We start from the raw sequence: 17,250 nt of genomic DNA on the forward strand, positions 1-17,250 counted from the left end.
TAAGTATAGTATAAGAAATAGAGAGCTCAGAAATACATATATATATATGAAACTATATATAGTGTAGCTTACCAGTGTATTTAGAAAACCTCTTTCTAATGAAATCTTTTATCATGGATTCAAAAGACATGGGCTAAATCATAAGGTCCCAAGAATCATCTATTAATGTTTAAAAGCTTATTATACATTTTCTATATTCCACCTTGGAGTGAGAAACATACTTCGTGAAATAGCAAGAAGCCCAATATGGCTAGAATAAAGTGAGCCATGTGATTATAACAGCAGATGCAGTTGGGGAGGCAGATGAATAGGAGGGGCAAACCACTTCAATTATTTCAAGGTAATTAAGAATAATCCAACCCCTCCTCTGTAGGGCAGTGAGCCATTGGTCAGGTCTATAGAGTTTAGTGAGCTGACTTGTTTTAAGATCATGATTCTGGGTAATACATGGAGAATAGACTGCTTGAAATAAGGATGTAAATAGAAACACTATTTAGGAGCTGCTCCTAATATTATATTAAGAGGTTATCTTGGCTTGGCTTAAGGTGGTAATTTGGAATAGTGAGAATTCATTGGATTTTAAATGTATTTTGAACATAAAATATACAGAATTCACTCATGATTTGGATATTGGATATGACAGAAGGCATCAACTATAACTCCAGGATTTTCATTTTTAATGGCTATAGGCAAATTATTCTCAACAATTATATTGGCAGTCAGATCCCAGAGTCACTTGATTTTTTGCTGTCAGCCATGGGCTTGTTTCCAGTCTTAAATGCTGAAGTTTATGAGTAGGGGATGTAGTGACACACCTCTCTGTTCCGCAAACCTGAATCTGGCCTTCCACAATGCAGTTGTGGCTCCTTTCTCTTGCCAGACATAAGTGACATATTTTAGTAGTCTACTTACAAGCCAGATCTCAGTTTTTGCTGTTTGCTATTATTGTGTGTATTTCTTTTAGGGGGAATTCTGTATTTCTGGTCTACAGTTTTTCTTTACCTTTCTAGTTTTCAACTAAAGCTGCAATTATTTTTACAATGTTTCTCTATTTTACTTAATATTTTCTTGAAAATCAAACATGAGGACTCTTAGAATGATAAAGTTATCCTTTCACCCCCAAATTCTTCATAACCTTGCAGAGAAATTGGTACTTTTGTGTTACACTAAAGGAACTGAGGCTTTAGGAAGGCAACCAGGACTGTGACCGCTAACTACAAACGTTTGCTTCACACCAAGCAATGACTAAGTAGCTCTTGGCATGGAAGAGAGAAGAATTGGAGCAGCAACATCAAAAAAAGTCATGGAAAGGCATCGTTGCTAGTTTGTGGCAGCACTTTATCTTTTCCTTCAGACACTAAGACCATTTGGTAATGATACATGGAAATAAACTATTTATTCTTGATTATAAAAAGTGTGATGTAAGAGTGTTTTCTCTAAATATCTGATATACAGGAAAATATAATCTGCCCAAAATAATGTGTTCTATCTAATATCAACATTGTATGTTTTATATACTGAGTAAAAAGATTCAGAAAATTTGAAGTAAAAAACTTCGTATTTTTATGCATTTATATAAATTTTTTTTTAGTTTTGTATGTAAAATGTATTTTGGTATTCTATAAACATTTTAGAGTTAAATTACTTTTATTTGTTACAACTTTATAATATAAGATGCATATTTCATACAAATATACTTCATTGCCAGAATGCAGAATGCATTTACATAATTATTATGTAATCATTGTTCACTTTTTGAATACTTATGTCTCTTTATAAAGTTTATATTCTAAAAATCCTGTGATATATAATAAATACATGTATACATGTATATATAATGTTCATAGTATACCCCATCAAGGAAGTAATGGGTGAATATGTAATTAAATCAATAAGATTTCACTCAGAAAAATATAAGCATAATGAATTTGGCTTGTGACCTATAAAAGTAGTTGAAGTAGTCACAGAGAATACCTACAGTGATGGTGGATTGGAGGAGTAGGGACAGGTTCACGGAAAGGCTACAGTAAAAATATGTGTTCCATAAAATCATACAAGTTCTATAGCCTTTACAACTTACAGTCTGTGGCTGAATTAAGGACCCTGATGGGAGAGCAACTAGGAAAAGTCACTGAAGGACCACCCTGTCACCATAAGCATCAAGCCAGTAGAACTCTTGTGACCTATTTTCTGCTTTCTGAAATGGCAATATAGCAACAGGAGCCAAGCAAAATATTTAATAAGGCCATTAAATATTCAATGCATTAATGGAAAAGTATCTTGATTGCCAACATTTTTTGCTTTGCTAAACAAGCAGTTTTACCAAAAAGCAATATATGTGTTGCACCCAGTCACAGACACTGTTTCTGAGGACATGCATAATCATTCAGCCATCTAAGGTGAAACTTTAAGTCAACTAAAATGAGACGTTGGTCTTATATAGGCAGCATTGTATTTGACAGTCATATATTATTTGGAACAAGTTATTTTTGTCAACAAATCTACTTTTAGTGTGTAAATTTAAAACATGCTGGTCAATCTGCTTGTAAGTACTAAAAAGTTTCAACTAGCTTTCTCTAAGAAATGCATTAAAATGCAGGTATATAAAGTGGGTTATTGTTACCATTAACCGAATTTAAATAACATCACATGTCAACAGCTTGGTGTTAATCATTGTCATAAATAGTATCTCTAAGTGCTAGAATTAGAGCTCCCATCTGACACTCTGAAAGAGTGGCCAAAATCATTTGCACTTTTTTCATCAAAAGTAGATGTTATTTGTTCATCCATTGAGTCTTGACTCTTTTTGTGATGTGTTACAAAAGTGCAAGTTCAGAGTCCAGGACTCAGGGGCCTTGCATGCTTTCACTCCAGAGGCACTTGAAACCCTACCATTGTCACATGAAGAAACCTGGATAATCTAGTATATGAGAAACCACACGGGCAGAGGCCTTGGCTGCCACAGTTATCTCTGACTTTTTAGCCATCTCAGTCCTCCCAGGTGAGGTCACTGATGTGTAGTAAGACCATCGAGAACAGCGGAGGTGACCCAGATCCAAATTGCCCAGTTGAGACTTGGTCAAATTCATGAGACCCTGAATCATCAGCTAAACAAACTAAGTCTTAGGATAATTTCTTATGCATCAATAGATGAGTGAAAAATACCACTATGCAGAGAGAGAGAGAGAGAGAGAGAGAGAAGGTAAGTTGCTCATGAGATTGTACAGCTTGATAAGTTCAAAATATGCAGGGGAGGCAGGTGGGCTGAGGACCCAGGGAAGAGATAATGCTGCAGTTCAAGTAAGAAGGCAGCCTGCTGGATGAATTCCTTCTTCTGGAGAGGTCAGTCTTTTTCTAGGAAAACTTTTAACTTAGATGAGGCCCACCAACCCACACTATTGAGGCTAATGGATGTACTAAAAGTCTATTGACTTTAATATTAATCTTACCTAAAAAATACATCGCAGATATTTTTTGTCAAATAAGTAGATTTTAGCTGTTGTTGTCATATAAATAACTATGTGAGATACTGAATATGTTAATTTGATTCACTATAGTAAACATTTTACTATCAATATGTATCCCATAACATCATGTTGTAAACCTCAAACAGGCATAATAAAATTTATTTTAAAAATGAGATTCAACAATAAAAAATACATCACAGAAACAGCTAAATTATGTTTGACCAAATAGGTAGGTACTGTGTCTTAGCCAAAATGACACATAAAATTAACCATCATAGCTGAATATATGATTTCATGTTTGTTCAGACTCAGAACCCGAGACTCGGTACTTTCAAATACCCTGTTTAACCAAATATAGACATTGTACATCTATTTCATTTTGGAGTCAAAACTGATCATTATATACTAAATGTTTTCTTTCTTTTTCCCTGGAATTGGCTGGGTACATGGCCACCTGGGATAAACATTATATTGTGAAGGCTTACTTGGAAATAGCTGTAGTCATACGCCTGAGACCTGGCCAATTGAAAGAATGAAAATGTCCCTCTGTAATTTCCAGGATGTGTTCTAACAGGAAGTGGTATGTTCTTCAGCCTTCTGTTAGCTACATTGAATCTGGAGTATATTAATGATAAATATGGTAAAGCAGGTCAAGAGTAGTAAACTGGCTCCTAATATAATAGTCCTATACTACCTTCAGGTTTATTTGCTTGAGAAAAAAAAAATAGTTTCCACATTGATGAAGTCACTGCTATACTAATTTTTTTTTTTTTATTACTCAAAGGTGAATCTAACCTTAATTAAAACAGTTGTTTTGGATAAGCTCTGGTGTCTCATCACAATGTACCTTTCCACACTCCTACACAAATCCTCTAAATTACATAGATGGCCCACTAGCTCCTTCTCCAATAAATATTCTGCTTCAATGGTATTTTTTTCACACTACCATTACTTTCCAGTTTATTATAAACAGATTTCCTTTTCATTAATTAAAAAAGAGAAGATTTGTTAAGACACTTACAAAACTATATATGATATGTTGGCACATTGCTCAAAGTTCTTAGAAGTTTCGTAATTACTTAGACAAAATATCAAACAGCAGGAGACCTTATCACATTTAAAGTAGGATTTTTCTCCGCTGTTCAATCAAAATGGCTTTTTCAAAAAACAAAGCTATAAAAGTAAAGCCCTTATAGTCTTTTTGTTTGCATAATATTTTTATTCAATGTTTTTATGATTATGGAGTAACATATCTATTCAATCATTCATTCATTTATCCAACCACTTTTCTATGAAAGAATTAGGGAGAATCGATTACACACCAAACCCTGTACTAATCTGGGAAAGTATGAATAAGGCAGTGTCTGCTTTCAAATTTCAGTAATCTCTGAGGACATAAAAATATACTATTATACCACGTATCAGGAAATAACATTAAAGGAATAAATATAGGATATTAGTGTTCTAACTTCATGTTGGCTTTAATTATTCTCACTTTTGATGCCCTTCTACAAGTAGTAGAATAATGCCGATGCTGTGACTATTAATTTCTCGATGTATGGAGTTTTTCTCCTTTAGAATTGCTAAGAAACTAAGAGAAAAATGGAGAGTCATTTGGACATAGATTAATGGATATATACTTAATGTGGATCCACAGGGATTTTCTGAATTTCTCTGGTCATGATATGGCTAGTACTAATTCCTCAGGAAGCTTGGTAGTCATTTTTTCCTCTGCAAAACAGTTTTATGGTAAGAATAAATCACTAGGGATGTAGAAAGTGTCAGTTGTTTGGATTCATAAGAATACTTCCCTCAGACTGCAGCTGTTGATACCACTCTTTCTCTCGCAAGCAATCTATGATGTCTGGGACTGGGAAGAAATAACTTAGAGAAGGTTTGTCAATATACTCTAAGATAAAATATCATAGATGTTCCCATTCTTTTCAAGTTCAACTTGTACCCCACTGGAGGTATCAATATTTCATGTTGATGAAAACAAATGGGAGTGAGGATGTGATTTGATCAGATATGATGAGTTCTATAGGAGGAAACAGAACTCAGCAGTAGCTGATAAAAGCGCTAAATAAATGAAAATAAACCTAAGATGTTCTGAAACACTTGCAGAGACACCCCAGCAGTTTTCATGATGCTATGGATGGAAAGGAGAGTAATGCAAATGTAAGTCTTTTCACCTATTGTCCTGGGAAATGTAAAATGATCATTTTGCTCAAGAAAAGAGACTTTTAATAATTTAAATATGTAAGTAGACTCTGTCTTAGAAATATGAGGTTTTGAGTTCGTGAATGATAATGGACACTTACGAAGGTATTTGTGTTCATTGGTACAAAATATCTCCAGACATGGAAGGCAAAAGTCCTCACAATAAATGTGAGAATGAGTATGAAAAAAAAAAAAGACTTGACACACAAATATTAGAATGAAACCTATAAGAAAAAGAAAAGGACATATTTAGACTTATCATCTAAATGTGTTAATGTAGAGAGAAAGAAGAAAACCTCCCATAAAAAGCAAGATATGGGAAGCAGATAATGGTAATTATTGGTGCTCCTTGTGAAAAGATACAATATGTAGTTTACAGCTTGAGCATCTGGAAGACAACCATGTCTCTTTAAGTTACCTGCGTAGAACAGGAAATGTCATGTTCTCTAACTTATTTCTAAAGCTGATATTTACTACTTGACTGCATCCACTCACTAGATTTTGTCAAGTCCTGGAGCTAATCTTAAAGGTTGGCATTTTAAAACTACAAATACTAGTATTATTAAAGCACTCTCTATTTGATTCCAACTTGAAACATATCTTTCTTATTTCATATGTCTGAATTACTGATAGATACATTCATAGCATATTAGAAGGCCATGTTTCTCTCATACTATTTCCTCTTATTATTTTGTTAAATAATGGAGTTTTATATTTTTATCTCACAAGCTATATGTATGGTTTTGTGCACTGAATGTTTGGCTCCATAAACCTATATGTAGAGACTTATCCCAAAGTGATAAGATTGAGAGGTGGGCCATTTGAGAAGCAATTAGGTCAACAGGGTGGAGCCCTCACAAATGGGATGACAGCCTTACAATAGTGTGGAGCCCTCGCAAGTGGAATCAGAAGAGGCTGGAGAATTACTTAGCTTGCTTTCTGCTGTGTAAAAGATAAAAGGAGAAGATAGAAATCCGCAACCCAAAAGATGGTCCTCATCAGAATCCAACCACGCTAGCACCTTCAACTTTGACTTTCACCCTACAGAACTGTGAGAAAATAATTTCTGTTGTTATAAGCTGTCCATTCTGTAGTACTTTGTTATAGTAGTCTAAACTGATAAAAATAGGGGTTTTGTATTAATTAAAAGACTTGCCTGGTGTCAACTATTTGATTACCTCTATATCTATAGTTTATCTTAGAATTTCAGTTCTCATTCACAAGTTATCTAATTATGAGCTTTAATAATGGATGTCTATTTTCAAATCCATTATCGTTTTCTTAAGTTTTTCAATTTTATGTGTATCACAATTAAGTAAAATGAATGTTAGTCAACTCACAGAATTGTGAGCAAAATAAATTTCTTTTTGTTTTATTTTAAGAGACTATGTTTCTAGATGGCTTGTTATGTAGTAATATATGACTGCTACAGACATAGATTAAATAATATAGAGACTAGATGCTGCCATAACCAAAATTTTAGGTATATGGTTTGAATTTGGGATGAGACAATCTGTCTGATTTTTGATGTGGTAAGGAAATTGTTAAAGAAACCTGGAAAATGGAAACCTACATTATGTAATAACGAAATGATAAAAACTGTTAACTGTGGTAACTTGGAGTGTGAAAAATGCATATAATGAGCTTGTGGACTTCGGCAGATGATTTCCAGGTAGAAATTGGAAAGTACCATTTGGCTTCTTTTAACTGTCTATGATAATATGCAGGAAAGAGATGAGCTAAGCTAAAACATTACAATCTGCATACATAATTAGAGAGAATATGAATGATCCAGAACTTTATGATTTAAAAAATAAAACTTTTTATCAATTCTATAATTTCAAGGTTGCAAAAGATCTTAAAGCAAGAAATAGCCTCAGGTTCAAAATAAAGTGAAAGGTATGCTAGAGACCACTGGTAAGGTTTCTGAACGACTTCAGTGGTTTCCTCTCTGCTAGACACAAGGACTTCTAAGAATCTTAAGAACATTGTCTCACAGCAATCTAACATGCCCAAAGTTTACCAAAGTCTCCCCAGAAATAATTGTGGGTGTGGATAGTAATGCATGCAGTAAAGACAATCAGGTTTAGAGGAAACCTACACAATGTTTAAGGAAGTTATTTTAGTGAAAGCAATGCTAGCTTGAATTAAAAGGATCTTTCAGCACCTAGCACGCTAAAGTCAGAAAGCAGGTTGAGAAAGATACTCAACTTCAAACATGACTTATTTTTTTAATGAAAAAAAGGGAGTTTAGATCATAAGACAAGAGTCCATAGGCAATAGTGGATGGACATGGTATACTTTTAGGATAGAACATAGTCTTAAGTAATATTTCATAACTCCAGAATAGGGAGAATTGCATGGCTGGTGGGACTTCAACATTTCTGTGGAAAAGTGGCTGCCATGCATGTCCCATTCTTCCCATTTTCAAATGGAGTGAGTATTAATATTACTTTGTCCTTCTATCATCTTTCTATATTGCTTGCATACTGAATTGATAGGAAAAACATCTGAAAAGCCAAATGTGCATAGAATTTTAAATCATGATATTCTGGATTCAGTGTGTGATGCTATAATTAAAAGAAACATTTGGAGGAGATGGGGTTAATACGTGTTTTTTTCTATTGTAAGAGTTACATAAATTATTGGGATAAGACGGAGGCATTTTGCAGATTTTGGCATTATGTTCACTATTCTTTATATTCACACCCTTTGACATTTTGCTTCTTTACTGACTCTGATAGCACTCTTCCATACTAATTCTAGTACAATATGTTTCCAGACTTCTTTGGCCAATGAACAAAAGGAAACTCAAGCCAGTAGAGTCTGTATAAGTATTTGTACAATTGAGTTTGCCCTTGTTTTCTGTTCGCAGTGTCATATAATGGCTATGTTAAGAACTCCTGACTGGTATGCTGGATGGGAAGAGACAAGTAACCCATTTGCAGTGGTTGTTTCACTTAGTAGCTTGCCAAATTCCAGACAAGTGAATTAAACTATCCTACCTTATGTGTTGACCTAATAGACCTCCCCGTTATGAGCCAGTTCAGCCAAGGTTGGCTGAGCCAGCTCAAATGTGAACAATAACCCAACCCACTGAACCTTAAGGAAAATGCATACTTTTTAAGAGTCTGTCTATTTGAGGGTGTTTTGTTATAATAAACGATAATTGATATCAATGATTATTCATGTTTTACAATGTATTTTAAACCAGACAATATAGCTATATCCAATGCAATTGACCTGAAAACCAAAATTATTTTGCAGGTTATCCCTTTATTATATTAATATTAAAAATATTTAATCATCTAAATAGAGTCAGTAGGCAGGAATAGAGAAAGAAAGAAAGAATTATCTCAGAACTTCACACTAAAAAGAAGATATATTTTCAATAAGACAGCTGTATACTCTTTTGTAGTAGAGTCTGTAGAATAACCCTACAGGTTTGGCTAATTACAAGGGCACTGAACATTTACAAATTTTTTTCCAAGAGAATTTAGAGTTGAAGCAATGTTACAAGAGATAAAGTCAGTATGAAAAATACGAGCAACATGTGTAGTGCAATCTGTCAAGAAGGTTAGCGATGAAATTATTCTATTCAGTCACAGAAGTAATTACTATGTCACTACAATGTGCAAGGATCCATCTTGGGTTATAAAGGTACAGAGGCACAATCTATTTGCTTAAAGAGCCTACCATCTACCAGGAAATTAGAAAAGAAATGTAGGAGACATCAAGCTTAAAGAAAGCCTGTATTATTCTTATTTGTTTCTTTATTATATCAAGATAGAAAATATCAGAAAAGGATATGTAACTAGAGGTAAATGATCTAGTATATAGTGAGAGACTGGGATTGCATTGACACCAATTTCCTAAGCATGCAACAGAAGGAAATTGTGACTTTTAATATTAACATCTGATTTTTTCCCTTTCTATTCTGTTTACTCCATTCAATGGAAAAATCTGTCTATGGAGTTATTACACCACTGGCCAGTGGTATAGTGACTCCACCTTACTACTTAGTCAGTTTGTTATGTATTGAATTCTATACCTAGTATATAGGGTGGACAAAAATCTATCAATATGGCCAAGCAGCTTTAGGTAGGGTAACTCTACTTTAGGCTTCTCTCTGATATCTTAGGTTTATTTCAGTGAAAACTACAAGTAAGAGACACATAGCCAAATCCCCTGATTTTAGTGTGAGAGGGCTATCCATTAGAGAAACATGGTTGTAAGCCTACTATATTTAGAAATAAATAAGTTATATTGCTGACTTCAAGTGAAGCTATAGGAGATTACTTATATACTATCTAACAGGGTTACCATTTTATAGGTTGGCACCTTTTTATGGTTATAGATAACCATCTGGAAAGATTATTGACAGATTTTTGCTAGTGGGATGAAAAAAGTTTGAATATTCAAAATATCTCCACACCGTGACAAAATACATAATTTAATTGTGATTACCTTTTATTAAGGCTTGGATTCGTTTCTTACAAAAGGTGTTAAAGTAAGTTCTCCTTTTTATTTATTCTTAAATGAGATAATGATGACATATTTGATAAATGTCATTCACTATATGAAAGAATTTATTTAAGTGTGTGAAAGGATTTCCATTCAGCCATTGAATATAAAAGCTTGTTGATTTGTTAACAAAAATATGTAATTAAAACTATATACATAAATTTTGGAAATTAATGTATAAGATTTATGTATAAAATATTTCTGATCCAAGTAAAATCATACAGAGAATATCTGTTTAATTAATTCTTTAACTTGATATATTGCTATATTTCCTACTGTTTTATTGCTCACTTCTTAAATACTTAAAATATTCAGCACCGAATATGTCAGTGATATGTGAAGAGGTTTCATTGGAATTCTTCTAATAAGATTTTGACCATTTTATATGTTAGAGAATTCCAATGTCCTTAATCATTTTCAAAGAATTGAGTCAACTTCAGAGGAGGATAGTTTGGTCTAGGCTTGGCCGTACTTTGCACTTATTTATTAAGATTCCCAATGGATATAAATAAAGAAATTCCATATTGAACAAACAAAATGCCCCTCAACCCACCTACTCACATTTAATAAAAAGTTGGGCTTTACATTCATATCCCCAGATAATCATAAGATCAAAAAAGTCCTGAATGTTCTTAGTTCTTCCCTCATGGTCTGCTCTTATCAGTGACTATGCTACCATAGCCCCCGTTTGTTTTCCTTTTCGCCATCAAAGGGGTCTGGTCTATCATGAGAATAGTAATCCCACTGTCATTGTTCAGCAGAAAGTAGTTTTATCAAATTCAGCAACTGTTATTCAACAAAAATCTAAATAATATGTTTATATGGTGTTGTTATTTTGAGGCTGGATGCTTTTCCTTTATGTTCAGCGGTGAGGACCTTGGTGGCTGCCACTATCCTTGATGCTACCTGGCTGTAGGCTCCCTTGGCAAGACAGCAGAATTGGCAGTTTATTTCTTCACGCTCTCATTGCAGCTGAATCATTGTCGTGAAATGTAGGCATCAAAGAAGATACTGAGTCTTAGTGTGACTTGTTATGCAGTTTGATATTGTAAACTTTACGCTTTCAACAAGGTAAAGTTTTGGCCTCCTTTTGTTATTCAGTCCTGTTCTGCAACACAATAGACCATCGTCTTTGTTCTGCATCTTCCTGGCAGCTTCAGAGCAGAGATGATTGTCATTGTCACCAAAGTGATAACACCACAGATCCAACATCCTATCTTCTATTGACAAAATCCTGAGCCTTCACAGTGTCAAGGGTGAGGAACAGGAACAATTGGTGCACTTTGCTTCCTCTCCTGCATGAAAATATGCCACAGGCATTGAGTCAACACCATTTTCACAAGTTGGAAGGTGAAAGGGGCTAGAGTAGTTCATTTTTCACTCGGAACAATGGTGGCCTTCTCACAACCTAGGCATCAACATTACGGCAGTTTTAAGTCCTGTTGTCCATTGCTAATTAATGAAGATTTTTTCTGATATTATTTGACTTTTTTTTTTTTGCAAGCAATTTGTGTTCTCTATTATCTTTTCTTAGGTCTTTAATTACTTAAGAAAAGTAACTCTTCTCAATATTTAAGGAATATTTTTTTCAACTATGTAACTTCTCTGTATTTACCTCTCATCCTTTCCTATGGACCAGGGATCGTGTTTAATCAAGTATTTTACACTTTTTTTTTCCCCAGAATCTTCTAAACAATTTCTCCTCAGACAATGGGATTTTCTTTTCTATTGGGTTGTCAGGCAAGAAGTTTTCCACTTTTATGCCCTGTTTCCCTTTTAAAACTGAATGCCTTTAAAAGCACCTAAGTCACCTCTTGAATGCTTTGCTGCTTAGAAATTTCACCTATGAACAATATGATGAATGTTATTTTCATTATATAGCACTTACATAATTTTAAACTCAAAATACCTATATACCCTGGTAAGAATAGAGAGAAGTTCCAATAAGGATTGTGTATCTCAGTAGAGTGTGCACACACACACACACGCACACACACACACAGATATGTCAAATGTAGAAGCATGTCTGTTCATGGGCTTTGCAGAAACAATTCCATGAAAAAGTTCTGGATCTACTATTTGGGCTGATGATAGGACTTCAGAAGAACTGAATGCTCCTCATGCTGAATGGACAGCAAGGTACCTCATTTACTACAAAAAAAAAAAAAAAATCTGCATATGGAGGCAATCCAGTTTGGAATTCTACTCCTGTATTCACATGGATAGTAAAAACCTAGTTGAATAAGGCAAGGGTAAATCTTCATAATGAGAATAACTAAAAACAGTATATCTAATAGCACAATCTTTAGGTTCTTGTTCCAAGAGTTTTGATTGAATATTTATAGACTCATGAGTTTTGGCAAATGACTTTGCAGTAGGGAAAGGGTAATTATACCTAATTGATTAGACAATCAAGAACACTCCAATGAGAATAGTGAATTTTGGGAATCTCAGTGGGAATTCTGAGGTGAAGTTATTGTGGCACTATGTAGTCGCTCACTAATGCATAATGGAGGGACATTGTTTACTTTAAGAAAGACTAGAAATCAAAGACTGACATCCTCTTTTCTTATGTGTTTGTGAAACAAAACAATACTGAGATGCTTGGATTAGTCAATGTTGGCAAAAAGGACAAAATGTTAATTCGTTGCCTGCTGATCCTATTAGTTTGATAAGATGCATAGGAAGCAAACAGGAAAAGTTGGCATTGAATAACATTTCCTGAGATCAAAGGCCTATAAAAATGTGAGTCAACAAAAGAACGTTAATCAGCATCTTTGAGATTTGAAATGGACATGAGTGGTAAGATGAATATTCACCTTGAAAAGTGTATTAACTTACTGTAATTATGAATTGATTGGCAGTTTATTTCCCAAATGAACCAGAGTATGGATTTGATAATGGCAATGACATAAATTGGGTAAAAAGCATACCATATTTTGAACTTATGATATCCTTTATAACTTAAAAGTTGTCGGTTGAGTCAGGATCATAACAAAAAATTATAAAATAAAAGGTTTGGTAATTTAAATGGGGAAAGGAAGTGATAAAACATTATTGACTGTCTTGCTTAATGTATACTTGTACTTATATCTATATGTGTATGCCATCTGAGTATGAGTGATTGCAAAGTGAGAACACTTTGGAAAAGGTTTCTGAATTGAGTATTGGTAATAATGCCATCACACATAATGGTATTTTCCAACACATATAATATATCCTTTACTTCATCAGAAAGTCATGTAAAGGTAAAGATTATAGTTCCATATCTGGGCAGAGGAAGACATTCCTTCTTAGTAGACAATTTTACTTCCTCTGAATTTGCTGGGGAATACTTATAGAATTAATTGGCTTGATCAGAAATTTATTTTATGTGTTTAAAATAGGACTCATTATAATAGCTACTCCACTGACTCACTATAGAATATTATCACTGTTCTTTCCTGTTTTAACTTGCCTTCTTCCAGAAAATGATAAAAATGAAGGTCCTGGCAAGTCTATTTGTGCTCTCTCCTAAGAGTAGGTAATATGAGTAATAAAAAAAAAAAAAAAAGTCTAACCCGAAGAAGTCAAAGTCCAGAATAATGTAGCTGACATATGGAGAAAGAAAAGACAAATTTGGGAAAGAAATTGAGTGCATAAATAAGCAATAATAAAAGTAAATAACCTTATTATGCTTTTTTTGAGAGAGTATCTCAAAGCAAGAAAATAACTTGCTCAGCTATTTCTCTCATGATCAATGGCGAAAGAAACTCTGTGTATTACTGTTGTTGTTTGCTTTGCCCTTGAGAAGAGTAAAAAACTTATTGGATGGACTCAGTAACAGATAGAGATGACAGAAGATACCATGCGTGAGCTTGATGACAAATCAACAAAATTTACTCAGTTTGAACAACAGAGATAAAATGGAATAGAAAAGCAATGAATGATCCTCATGGATCTGTGAGGCAATAACAAAATATATAACATTTGTATTGTGGGTTATCTAGAAAGAAAGAAGAAAGAGTGCATGGAAATGGGGAGTTTTCTGAAGAAACAATTTGAAAAACTCACAAATATGGCTGAAAAGTAAAACCTAGAGATTTGAGAAGCTGAGTAAATCTCAAATAGGATAAACTCAAAAAATTTCACATCAAGGGAATTTATAATTAAGCTTTGCAAATCTAAAGACAAACAAAAAAATCTTAAAAGCAGCCAAGAATGGTTTATAAGCAGCATTAATGATAAACACTAATAAGGCTAACAGCAGATTTATATGTGAAACCATAGAGACCAGAAGAAAGTGGCCCAGCATATTCCAATTGATGAAGGAAACACAAACAGTTAAACCCAAAACTATTCCTCAAACATCTAAGGCAGAATAGAGTTAGTCTCAGTCAAAAGACCGCTCAAATACTTTTTTTTTTTTTTTTTTTTGGCAAGCAGATGAAACTGTGAGTAATTAGTAAAAGAAGTTTTCACAGCAGAAAGAAAATAATGACAGAATAAGTCCAGGCTCTTCAGATTGGAATGTACATCAATAGTATGGTTAAAAATACAGTTAACAGAATGTAGTGTATTTTACCTCCTGAGATTATTTAGTTATATTTTATAGTAGAAGCAAAAGTAACAACACTATCAGATGTGGTGCTCAATGTATACAGAGGACATATTTTGTCTTGTCTATCAATCAAGATGTCTTGTCTATCAATCAAGACAGAAATTGGCAAGGAAGATTAAAATATACACAATAAACTGTATTCTGTATACAATAAATTTATTTCAAACGTAGCAACATATGTTCCTTGGAAATCAAAGGATGGAAATGTTATGCAATGCAAATGCAATTTAAAAAGAACAAGAGTAGCTATATTAATGTCGTGTAAACCCGGGAGGTGGAGCTTGCAGTGACCTGAGATCCGGCCACTGCACTCCAGCCTGGGTGACAGAGCAAGACTCCGTCTCAAAAAAAAAAAAAAAAAAAAAAAAAAAAGGCCGGGCGCGGTGGCTCACGCCTGTAATCCCAGCACTTTGGGAGGCCGAGGCGGGCGGATCACAAGGTCAGGAGATCGAGACCACGGTGAAACCCCGTCTCTACTAAAAATACAAAAAATTAGCCGGGCGCGGTTGTGGGCGCCTGTAGTCCCAGCTACTCGGGAGGCTGAGGCAGGAGAATGGCGTGAACCCGGGAGGCAGAGCTTGCAGTGAGCCGAGATCGCGCCACTGCACTCCAGCCTGGGCGACAGAGCGAGACTCCGTCTCAAAAAAAAAAAAAAAAAAAAAAAAAAAAAAAAAAAAAAAAAAAAAAAAAAAAAAGATTTTGTACAAAAATTACTAGGGATCGGGAAGACATTATATAATAATAAAAAGATCAATATACCCAGAATATGTAGCAATACTCAATATGTATGCATCAAAGAACAGAACTTCAATATACATGAAACAAAAATTGATATACTTAATATAAGATAATAGCACATTCATTGTTGAGGACTTCAACAGCCCACTCTAAACAACGGGAAGCAGTATTAGAGAGAAAGTCAATAAGGATATAGAAGTGAATATTTCCAGACAATAGGAGCTAACTGACATTATACAACACTTTATCCTTAAATAGAAAACACATTCTCTTCAAGTGTCCATGGAATATTGTGGAAAACAGACCAAATCCTGAGTCATAAAACAAATTTTAACATACTTAAAAAATTAAAATCATATAGAATATGCTAACAGTAACACAGTGAAACTAGATATTAATAATACATAAACACAACAGATAAATTACTCAAAATGTGAGTTAAATATTGATATGATTTGGCTGTGTCCTCACTGAAATCTCAACTTGACTTGTGTCTCCCAGAATTCCCACGTGTTGTGAGAAGGACCCAGGGTGAGGTAATTGAAATATAGGGGCTGGTCTTTCCTGTGCTATTCTCGTAGTAATAGTGAATAAGTCTCACGAGATCTTATGGGTTTATAAGGGGTTTCCACTTTTGCTTCTCCCTCATTTTCTCATGACACTGCCATGTAAGAAGAGCCTTTCGCCTCCCGCCATGATTGTGAGGCCTCCCCAGCCTTGTGGAACTGTAAGTCCAATTAACCTTTTTTTTGTTTCTATTTTCGGGTATGTCTTTGTCAGCAGCGTGAACACAAACTAATACAAATATATTCATAAACAATCCATGAGCCAAAATGAATTCCTAAGAAAATTTAAAATACAGAAAACTGAATAAAAATTTAAGAAACACATAGCAAAATTTGTGGGATGATGAGAAAGCAGTGTCAAGATGAAAACTGGGAGCGTTAAATGCGTACATTAGAAAAGGGGATATGCCTCAAATCAATAATATGTCTCAAATCAATAATCTAAGTTCACCTGCCACGAACCTAAAAAATTCAAGAGCAAAACAAATCTAAAGCAATCAGAAAGAAAGTTAAGAATATAAATAAATAAAATTGAGAGCAAAATGATGCAGCATTAATGAAATGTAAAGCTGGCTTTTAAAAATATTATAATTGATAAACTAGTGAGATTGACACAGATGAAAGGAGAGAAGACAAAATCACGAATATCAGGAGAATATTACAACAGATTCTGTGGTTATTAACATGATGTAAGTAAGGCCGGGCATGATGGCTAATGCCTGTAATTTCAGCATTTTGGGGCACCAAGGAATCCAGCAGTTCAGAACCAGTCTGGGTAACACAGTGAGACTTCCATTTCAACATTTGCGTTGTTTTGTTTTGTCTCCCAGGCTGGAGTGCAGCGGCGCGATCTCGGCTCACTGCAAGCTCCGCCTCTCGGGTTCTGGCCTTTCTCCTGCCTCAGCCTCCGGAGAGTAGCTGGGACCACAGGCGCACGTCACCGCGCACGGCTAAATTTTTTTTTTTTTTTGGTATATTTTAGTAGAGACGGGGTTTCACCGTGTTAGCCAGGATGGTCTTGATCTCCTGATCTTGTGACCCGCCCGCCTCGGCCTCCCAAAGTGCTGGGATTACAAGCGTGAACCACCGCGCCCGGCCCATTTCTACCTTTTTTTTTTTTTTTTTTTTTAATTAG

Source organism: Macaca nemestrina, chromosome 2 (genome assembly GCF_043159975.1).
Source record: "Macaca nemestrina isolate mMacNem1 chromosome 2, mMacNem.hap1, whole genome shotgun sequence".
Lineage (NCBI taxonomy): Eukaryota > Metazoa > Chordata > Mammalia > Primates > Cercopithecidae > Macaca > Macaca nemestrina.